Source organism: Schistocerca gregaria, chromosome 5, assembly GCF_023897955.1.
Source record: "Schistocerca gregaria isolate iqSchGreg1 chromosome 5, iqSchGreg1.2, whole genome shotgun sequence".
Taxonomy (NCBI): Eukaryota; Metazoa; Arthropoda; class Insecta; order Orthoptera; family Acrididae; genus Schistocerca; species Schistocerca gregaria.
Genome location: NC_064924.1, coordinates 532,946,615 through 532,958,292, shown reverse-complemented (window position 1 = coordinate 532,958,292; position 11,678 = coordinate 532,946,615).

Here is an 11,678-nt window from a genome sequence, read left to right as displayed (position 1 = left end):
GGCCGGAATGGCCGTGCGGTTCTAGGCGCTACAGTCTAGAGTCGAGCGACGGCTACGGTCGCAGGTTCTAATCCTGCCTCGGGCATGGATGTGTGTGATGACCTTAGGTTAGTTAGGTTTAATTAGTTCTAAGTTCTAGGCGACTGATTACCACAGAAGTTAAGTCGCATAGTGGTCAGAGCCATTTGAATCATTTTTGAACCTGATAATTCATGTTTGTTGACTAAACAGCTAACACAAGCATAAAATCATCTGATTGTAAAATATTCTGACTGTTGTCCATATGCAAATCTTTCTAGAATCGAGACATCACATTAAAAGTTATTTTCCCCAAAAAAGCATTCTATATAACAACATCAAAAACATGATAGTATCCTTTCTAGCAATTTGTATGCTACTGCAAATGGCATTTAATGAAGATAGTTCTGTGTAACTCTATGTAATGTAAATACTGTATTTGTCAACTCACTGTCAGAACCAGAACTTTGCAAGATATCTGTACTTTTGTCATACCCAGATTCTTTAAGTTGTTAAAGTTTTAATTATAATTTTGTAAAAATCATGAATACAGAAGTACGTAACTATGTTAGGTAATACTGAAAATAGTCACAGTTTAGTTCCTTGTGAGCTTTGTGACGTCAACAGTGTAATTTTTTGAATATATGAAAAAAGTTTGCCAAAAAATCTGTCTTAGCCAGCTGATTTCTTAGACTGAGCGTCAAATATGTTCCGACATGCATAGTAATGACCCTCAGGCAATAAAAAGACAAAACATTATTTATTTATCTGCACTTGCACGGCCACCAACAAAGAAATCACATCTAGGAAATTAAGTAAATGTCCTGAAGTCCAATTTGACCATCGACTCGTTGTAGTCAACTGGCCGAAATACAAAACTCGCCATGTGGCTCTCTCATGTTCTTCCATTCACTGTTGATGTTTGTCTGCACTAGAGAAAAACTGTAGAGCAAAACAGAGATGATCCAAATATTTTGCATTAACATACTTTTTTCCAGTTTAAGAATTCCTGTAGGATCGTCGAGAATTGTTTTGATGATGTGGAATCCTTGTGCTCAGTTTCCCACTATCCTAATTAAGGATAAAGAATACGGAATCACTGACGTATTTATTCTACGATATAGTAACAAAGGTGGCATGATTCTTGATTGTCAAGGAGAGTCCATATAGATTTTTCTGAAACTGAAGTCTACAAATCCTGGACAGAGACTGCCTGTCTCCGGTTTTAAGTTCTGCCTGCCCCTTTTCTTATGATGCAGAATAATTACGTTATTGCTCGAGTCCTGTAGGACCGTCTCATTTTGCATGTATTCTGTAAACATCCCGAAAATTCTGGATCTCAGTGCTCTGTATTGACCCAGTCTATTCCAGGCCACTACACATCAGGATGGCTTATAGAAATGGTGTGGGAGAGTCCAGATTTACGCCAGGGTGTATGGTCAAACAGTGGTGGTATTGACAGCTGTTTATTCAAGCTGCCTCGCACAGCCCTCCGGTCGTCTTCACAGCCCATTGTGTGCTTGCAAATGCAGCCTATTGTGGAATGCCCTGACGCCTCAATCCGCTCGTCATATCCATTGCCGTAGGTTTCGGTCGGCGGCTACGGAAATACTGAGCAGCCCGCCCACCAATGGCGAAGAATGAGCGTGGCCCACCCAGGTCATCCAGAGTTTTGCCGGCTACGCTCGGGATCTGGTGGACCCAACGGCGCGTGTCCACTGAGCCACACCTCCAGCTGCCCTGTACCACGAGCGCCCTCTGCTGCCGTGATATAGGACAGCCAATGGCAGCCACTCTGTCCACTTGCACTCAGAGCTTCATCACTACAACAGCATCAACAGTGAGCCTCATCCTAGCACCTGTTGTGTGATCTGGACTCTAATTCTTGCTGCTTTATTTGTAATTAATCTTTTTACGCTAGGAGAAACACAAATCTTGTGTCTATTATGTTGACTTGTTTGCTATTCATTTCTGCTCCTGTCCAGCTTTCCTATGACCACAGTTATCACACCACACTGTGGCGCATCTCTCTTTACCTTTGTGCACAAAGTCGAACACAACAGCATCGACGAAGTTACGTATGTGTTGCAGCCACTACGCCACAGGTAGGCATACCTCGTCGGTACTCGATGACTCAGTCAGTGCCAGATAGTCACTGATCTTCATCACCAAGGGTGGGTCGTGATTTCTCTGAAACTCAAACGCCTATCATTCTCTCTGGTTCAAGACATAATGGCGTCACAACTGAATGCTTTGAGCCTCTAAGTTCGATTGTGTATACCCTTACAGCTACGTTTCTGATATAGTCCTACTGGAGGGGTACGATTAGGTTTGCTTCATATTACTTGTCCTGTTAGTTGTTCCTAGCTCGCTCTGCAGCGAGCACAGGTTGCTAGGCCCAGATAAATTTGAAACATTTTTCTCTGTAGCATGCAGGTGTCCGAGTTACAAAATATTACTTCACCCTTGGTCACGCCGTATTAGCTGTTCCATGAGCTCGACGTTGACTCTTGTCGCAACCCCCAGTCTACAAGGAGTATTCTTTGTCGTAATGTCAGCAATACCGTACAGTGATTAACCTGATCAGCACAGTGGCCTCTTGGTCTCTACTGCCTGGTCTCGGCAGGAATAAAACTTATTTTCACAGTTCGTGCGTCGACATTTTCCGGGGCGCAACAGTCTCACGGGGTATTACTTGACCACAAAGTTGTAAGCACTGATCTGTAACCATATTTTGCTGTTAGTTAATATTTCGGCAATAAACCGTTCCACCTACTTCGGAACGAATCGTAAAGACTGATAGTAAAGCACTCCCATCCGCAAACTGTCATACTTAGCAAGTTCCTTTTCTGCACTTCTCCAACTCGTATCATTTCTAATGAAAAGAAAACCGAGAACCTGTTACATAACGATGTTCCAAGGTCAAGAAAGCCAACAACGAGTGGAAGAGAGCTGTGCTGACACCATGCATCTCTATATGGCACCCAATGACGTCATTGACAGCGGATGATGCAGCAGTCGGTCGAATCCGACTGGTCCGTCTAGGGTCAGAATGCGGAACTCACTATGTTTGGAGCAGACTATTGTATGGATGTTTATTGTGGACTGTGAGAAAACTGGAAAATAAGAGATTCGAAGCGTTGGTAATATGTTGCTATAAAGGTATGGTGAAAATCAGATGGGCTTATAAGATAAACAATGAGGAGGGTCTCTGCAGAGTTGGCGAAAACAGAAACATGTCGAAAACATTGACGAGGTGAGGGAACACGAATATAGGACGTGGGTTAAGACATCAATGAGTAACGTCCATTGTACCATAGGCAGCTATAGAGACTACAAACTGAATAGAAGGGTACAGATTGGAATCTGTGCATCAAATACTTGAGGAAGTGGCTGCAAGTGATACTCTACGATGACGAGATTGACACAGTAAAGGAACCCGTAGCAGGAGCGCACCAAACCAGTCAGTAGAATAGCGATTCCAAAAAAATGAAACACCGTCAGTGCTGATACCTCCACATTATACGTACTTCGCATGGCCTTGCACACCTCGCCTGGCATTAACTCTAGAATGTCATTATTTGACTATGAACTATCTGTATTTGTAATTCACTTCGTAAACTACACAACATTCAAAAAAGGTATGGAATGCTCAGATTATTTTCTGTTTGTTGACAGTTACAGTGCGATCTCTCATCTTGACAGATTAAATGTGATGTCGACCGAGAATAGGTTTCCGATTTGTCTTATTCACAGTTTAATTGCTTCCAATTGTTTCTCCTACTATATTTTCATTGATTCTTCTCACATCTTCGAAAACACATTTATAAGTACTTTTAAGTCACCGTATTCTGAGATGGCCATTTTATTCGCAGGTAATCATCCGCTCTGATAAAGCGATGCGCACTGATTAGCTTATCCTTCTTTCTTTCGAGTATAAGTTAATACCGTTATAAATTGCTTATAAACATATTTTGTTATACAAGTACGGGATCGTTGTTCGTGAAAATACTTTTGCCACGAAAATTTGTACAACGTAACAATTTACTGCAAATCGATTCATCTCCTATGCTCTGCTTGGATTAAATATAATCTGTTTTAAAGCGAAATAGGTGTACAAAAATAGTGATAGCGAAGCTGTGAGTTAGAATGGCCAGTACGGCAGACCGCAGAATTTTATGAGATTTGGTAAAAGTGAAAAAGTGGAGCAGGAGTTAATTTAGATCTGATTTGCTAAAGGGATATTAAACAAACGGTCTGTTGATGCAAAAAGATTTGAAATTGTACTCGAAATATACTGTTGCTTGTTGAAATCTGTGGTTGTGTTGGCGCAAAATGGCGGTGTTTTAGAACTGTTTAATAAACGCTATATCCAGCTACCGTTATTTAAACTACACGACCACAATACATACGCTAAACGAAGGCGGGCTAGAAATGTTAAAAATTGAAAGTGGACAGACACATTTTCACAGTGATGGTTCACGATCAAGAAAGATGCACTACAGATATTTAAGAAACATGATTCAAATGGCTCTGAGCATTATGGGACTTAACATCTGAAGTCATCAGTCCCCTAGAGCTTAGAACTACTTAAACCTAACTAACCTAAGGACATCACACACATCCATGCCCGAGGCAGGATTCGAACCTGCGACCGTAGCAGTCGCACGGTTCCGGACTGAAGCGCCTAGAACCGCTCGGCCACCGCGACAGGCGATATTTTGGAAACGCTAATGGCGGACAGCACATTAGCTAAATGCGAAAAGTTTCCTAGCTGATGTACACAGAATAAAGGTGTGCTGTGTAGAGGAATAATTGATGTCAAGAATTAATTACATTGACTGAGAAAGAATATCGTTGGTACTTACCGCGGACTGTGAATGATCCGTGTAGTTGAAAGAACAATGACAATAGGTGTACGTTAGCGTTTCAAGTCGAAAGTAGCACTATTAAAGACTATAATGACACAGCATGAATAAGTAGTAAAACGAAATTTCAAATAAACGTGAACGCCTTCAAATATATATGCTGTCTGAGCATGTACTCGAGACAGAGATTTTCAGCTTATGTAATTTCTATGTGTTATTTTGACAATTATCGCTGTTCTGTTGGTTGTCTTTGATTCCGATCTAAAGTTATTGGATCTTTATTTTTTTCCTACATATACATAATGTCAATATGTGTCTCCTGTTACATAAAACTTAATTTGTAAATCTGTTATTTTCTTGCAAGTTTTGCAATGTAAATTTTACAATATCTGTATACACGACTATGCCCATTAGGTGTAAATTAACATATGTACTTTGTAATTGAGATAGGGGTCGGGAGACACCTGACAGTGAGGATGATGGATGTTCGTTAGTGCGGGATAGTTATGCAGTGTGGTAAAGAAGAAGTATTTTGAAATAATATTTAGACTGTAAAGTGACAAGAAGAGAGTGGAAGAAAGTAGTACAAAGGAAACGAGTTAAAGTGAAGCTGTTTTAACAAACTGCTGATGTATGAAGAGTGTTGTCACGGACGGTAATGGCGTAGTGTTAGCGCAGGACCATGAACTGTATGCTGTAACATGACGTACGTAGACATTATTTTATTATGTGGAAGCACATCTGGAGGGCAGAAGAAAGTACGAGAAGGAGGAAGGGAGAACCGAAATTGTTTCCAGGAGAAGACATCTGATTGAGAAGAGTTGAAGCCAACCGTGGCTGTTACAAGGTAGATCGTAGCTCCATCTAGTTTTGAGGAGACTGTTAACTGTTGAGACTCCTTCTGAAGACATGCGGGGAAAGGAGTGAATGAAGAGTGGAACAGCTAGTGAAGTGGACTGTGGACCGTGCAAATGAACAAGCTGTGTATGTGAAGAAGTGGGTGTTACGGAGACTTTCGTATTAGGCAGACAGATTAAAACTAGCTTTAGTATTTGTGAGACCATTGAAAGCAGTTTGTGAGTGAAAAGCGGAAATTCTTAAATATATGTGCACTTCGCCAGAGTAAATACAATAATACTGCAGGTGCACACTGTTAGACGATAAACACTGTGTTTCAACCAAATACCTCGCCCAAAACCCATCCTGAAGCGTTCCCCTAATTATCCAAGATATTTCAAGTACATCAAACTGTCGTCTGGAGCGGAGTTTAGAATGTATTATTTTTTAGTTTAATGTGAATTGGAGTCGCCGCAATTTTGTAGCCATTTCAACTCAGTGATGGCAGGGTGCCCAGCGATACACCACGCAGCATTCACCAAAAGAAGACGCTCTACCGCCAGAGGAAGAAGAACGCTGAGTTCATCTTTGGTCGCTGGCAATAAACAAATAATACAGATTGTTTACTACGAAACCAACATTTCAGTTATCACACAGGCAGTTTCAGCTAGTAAACTGAAGCGTTTTCAAACAATAGGATCAGTTGTTCAATTCAGTTGTTCAATGAAGAAAGGCAATTCAAAGAAGTTAGACTGTAAAATATAAAGCACGTTAACAGAAACAAACAAGTTCTTGTGTTGCTGTACAGACGTTACATAGCTACACTCACAAACGTCTTTGAACCATTTCATTATACAAGTGTCTAGCCAAATTCACGTTATTCATCGTCATTATTCGTTGACTTCTTCTTATGCTCATTCATATTTTACTTTTCAGGTGCAGTCATTATCCTTCTGTTATTTCACTATCGTGAAAGGAATACATCATATCCATGTAAAGTATTAACTACAAAGTAAACAGTAAATTTAAATATTAGATAATCAACTTCCCATTTCATATAAATTTGAGTTCAAAATCAAGGTCATAGATACACAGATCAATTGGGTACTATTATAGTTTTTGTACTTGGATTAAGTTTCGTATGCATGGCTTGATAGTGGCAGTGTGCTTGGATACATTTGTTTTATCTATGTAAAAAGTGTGACGCAACGCTGTATCAGAAGTGGTTTGCTTGTCAGTGCACGTTCTTATTCGGTAGAAGGACGTGATCAAAGAGGTAACTACGTTATATAGGCGGCCAAATGACTTCTAAAGAGAAAATAACCCAATACGTTTAGTGAAAATAAAGTGTGGTGGCAGTTGGGTATTGGAGAGAGTAATTTTGGTACCAGGCATAGTAAACAGTACACTGAAACGGAATACAGTGAAGACAGCATTAATTTAATACCTTAAATGTGTGGCACATTCCTTAGATTTGATAAAACCGGAGTCGTTTGTCTATAATTGTTTTATCTGGAGACCGAGATGCAGAATGTCGTTTTTGTAATGACAAAAGCAGCTACTCTTTAGATCAGCTCAACCATCTTGGCAGAAGGGCTACCTGTTAATCAACAGGTGGCATCAGTGCAAGAAACAGTCCAACAAATGGTTGGAAGTTATGCCCTTCCAATGTCAGCTGGTAGTTAAAATCAGCAGAGGTGCTGCTCCACAAGATTTTTAGTTTTTGTTTCAAAATTGTGTAAAAGAAAACAAGCAACTATAAAAGAAAATTTATTCTCAACTTGATAAAATTCTAAAAGAACGAAGTCCAATGTTTTATACTTACTTTAATCTAATTGTTGCAGTTCAAGCTTAATCTACTCATTTAAAAGGCAAATCAGTTCTCCTTATCGGAATTTGTTCTTAAAAATCGTTTCTTTTTTCTTGCTTGTAATAAATCTTGAGGTTAATAAGTGGGTTAAATCTGTACTTTTGTTAGGCGCGTGCCTGGTTTTTGAAGTCCGTTGTGGCCACACATTTTCCGCCTATCACGTACTACATATAACGGACAGGTAATATTCAGGAGACGTTCTGTCAATACCTGCAAAGGCTCGCGAGCGCATACTAGCGAATTCATCGAGTCCATCGATGGCCCGAGCGTTTAATTACTTAAAAGTAATAGGTTCGGAACGATATTCACGTCTCTGATACTGTATGTTGAACGATTTGGTCTGTCATTGCCCGTAACAGCTAGTTAATTGTTAAACTGACTCATAACATCGCTCTGCAAAAGCCGTAACTTTACGAAAACGTTGTAAATATTTCACCAATACTGAATGTGTTAATATCACCGTCGCCGCTTCCGAAGAAAACATTTATCTTAGCAGGTTCTTGTTTAATAGGACTGGGGGGGGGGGGGTACTAATTACGTAACTAACGCAAATAAATCCTATTTAATCTCAAGCATGAATACATTTCTCGTAGCTCAAAATGCAGCTGTTATCGTCCATGTATAAGACAACCAACAAAATTAGCGCATACAAGTAATCAGGAATGAGCGCAATTATCTAGCTCATATCTCTGAATTAGCGTCACGTAAATAGCAAATATGCTGTCGTTTCGCTATTGAACAGATGTGATCACTTAGAGAGAATGTAACTGCCATTTAAAATCGAATTTGAATGACAATACTGCTTCCAAAATCCCACTTAAATCCAGCCCAATTAATTGGTCACTTTTCTGAAGTTTTTGAGTAAAAAGATATTCCACGTCCTTTTCCTAAATTCAATCGACTAACAACTCTCCTACTGTAAGTAGGCTGTTTAGGTTTTTATATTGGTAACGCCACGTAGCGCTCTGTATGAAAATCATTGGCTGTGCTGTGTGCAGTCTGTGTCTGGGTGGCATTGTGGTAATATTCGCTATTGTAGTGTTGGGCTGTTGGCTGTTAACAGCGCGTAGCGTTGGGCAGTCGGAGGTGAGCCGCCAGCAGTAGTGGATGTGGGGAAGTGAGATGGCGGATTTTTGAGAGCGGATGATCTGGACGTGTGTCCATCAGAAACAGTACATTTGTAAGAATGGATGTCATGAACTGCTGTATATATTATGAATTTTGAACACTATTAAGGTAAATACATTGTTTGTTCTCTATCAAAATCTTTCATTTGCTAACTATTCCTATCAGTAGTTGGTTCCTTCAGTAGTTTGAATCTTTTATTTAGCTGGCAGTAGTGGCGCTCGGTGTATTGCAGCAGTTCGAGGAACGAATATGTTTGTGAGGTAAGTGATTTGTGAAAGATATAGGTTAATGTTACTCAGGGCCATTCTTTTGTAGGGATTATTGAAAGTCAAATTGCGTTGCGCTAAAAAATATTGTGTGTCAGTTTAGTGTTGATCAGAATAGGTAAAGAGCGAAATGTCTGAGTACGTTCAGTTTTGCTCAGCTGTTTGAAAATCAAATAATGTAAGAGATTTATCAGCACAGTAATTCAATAATTTTTGTAAGGGGACGTTTCACTACTTGCATTTGTGATGACGGACATCAAACACCAACGATCCTGAAACAAACAATTTCTCAATACAGGCGTTAAATTACCATAAATAACATATTTTGTTCAGTTTTATTTATCTTCATAAAACATTAACGTAGTAACAGTAATTCTGATCGTGCGAATGTTTAAGTTTCAACTGAATGCAAAGAAGAACAACAGACAACTAACTGATATAGATTTGAAATCAAACAAAACGTTTTATTTTTTCTTTTATAGTACAAATCGACGTATTGCTAGTAATGATGACAACGTCTTCTAACTTGGCATGGCCGTCAGGTTGTCTTGTCGAGTCTTGATAACCAGATTCAAATGACGCCTTCTCTTGATGTAGTAAGTCCACAACAACTGCACTAGTGTCCTCCATCCCATTAACAAATTTAACAACAACGCACACTATGCACTGTTTTCATCATAAACCTTCCGCATTACAAATACACGTATTTTTCATTTTGTGACCAATACATCTTAACTATATTCTATCTAACGTAAAAACTACATAATTTATAGACACAGTCTACTTACAACAAACCATATATCGAACTGCGACATTGAAGGAAGGTACTGGTGACAAGGGGTATGTGCCATATTCCGTCATGAATATCACCAGAAAAGTAAACCTACGAAAATTCCGGCATCTTGATCTAATCGCCCAGTACTATTCCAACGTCTAATACCCTCACATGACAGGTAACATTGTCGTTAAGAACCTTCCACGATCTCCCTCTCTCTCCATAACAGCAGGCTAGCGGACGAACAAGAGGGGATACAATTCGTGCCTTACTCGAGGACAGTTCTTCCAACCTCAAAATCTAATGTCAACCGATTCCTGGTTCAGCTTCTGCTGTGTGTCTCAGCACAGGATTCGACCAGTCCACTCCACGTCGACGTGACAGGCGTTCTTCAACCGACTACACAATCTCGCTCACCCGGAAATTCGAGTCACGAAACCATTTGTCACTGAGTGCTTCGTTTGGACGATCGTCATGCGCGACTGTCAAGGGACACTGGCATGCCTCGACTGATAGCGAAGCGAGATGGGGCGAAACGCACAGCTGCCCCTCGGCAACTTCGGCATAACATGCAGGCGGTACCATCACGTACACTGGGACCTTGCTGGACCCCTACCAGAATAAGAGAGTTGAAGCGGTAGAAATACCTTTTCCACATGATCGACTGTGTTTTGCACTGGTTCGAAGCTTTTTGTTGTCTGGATACCATCACCACAAATCAGGGGTGCCAATTTGAATCTTCACTCTTCACTGCACTCTGCGACTTTTGTGCCCTCTCCCTCCATCGTATTACAGCATGCCATCCCCAGAGCAACGGCCTACTAGAACGAAGGCACCAGACGATGAATTCATGTGGCACGGGGCTCATGGACTGAGGGCCTCCTGTGAGCGCTCCTCGGCGGTTGCACTGCCTTCAAGGATTACTTACACGCCTTGTGGAGCTTGAGGAGTATGCAGGTCTATGCAGATACACACGTAGACTAGTTGTGAGTTATGTCACCTAGTTGGATGAAGTACATTTCCTGTTGCATCAGGTCCATGGTTATGTCTGGATACACTAACCCTCAGGCAAACGGCTGCTCTGAACATGTAGTGCACCACAGACTCTGGCTGTTGGGGGCCATATCAGGCTATGACGGTCATTCTCCTAGGCTTCAATGGCAGTTGTGGCAGTAATCCAAGGTACTATGACAGTTGTGGACTACGTGAATATTAATATGGACCATCGGTATCCATGCTTAAAGTATCTTCGACAGTGATGGTATGTTGCAGCAGGATAGCTGAGACAGCTTACACTACACTCGTTCGTCCTCTGTTAGAATATTGCTGCGCGGTGTGGGATCCTTACCAGGTGGGATTGACGGAGGACATCGAAAGGGCGCAAAAAAGGGCAGCTCGTTTTGTATTATCACGTTATAGGGGAGAGAGTGTGGCAGATATGATACACGAGTTGGGATGGAAGTCATTACAGCATAGACGTTTTTCGTCGCGGCGAGACCTTTTTACGAAATTTCAGTCACCAACTTTCTCTTCCGAATGCGAAAATATTTTGTTGAGCCCAACCTACATAGGTAGGAATGATCATCAAAATAAAATAAGAGAAATCAGAGCTCGAACAGAAAGGTTTAGGTGTTCGTTTTTCCCGCTCGCTGTTCGGGAGTGGAATAGTAGAGAGATAGTATGATTGTGGTTCGATGAACCCTCTGCCAAGCACTTAAATGTGAATTGAAGAGTAGTCATGTAGATGTAGATGTAGATAGCTGCCATGTTACAAGATTGTATATCACCGTTCTGTCTTGCGACTGTAATGCAGTACATTGTTATTTCAGTAACGGAAACAGCTGCTGTTTAGAAAAGTGCAACAAACTTCAGATAAGAGGTACCGATTAAGCAGGAAATGGCATCAGTGTAATAAA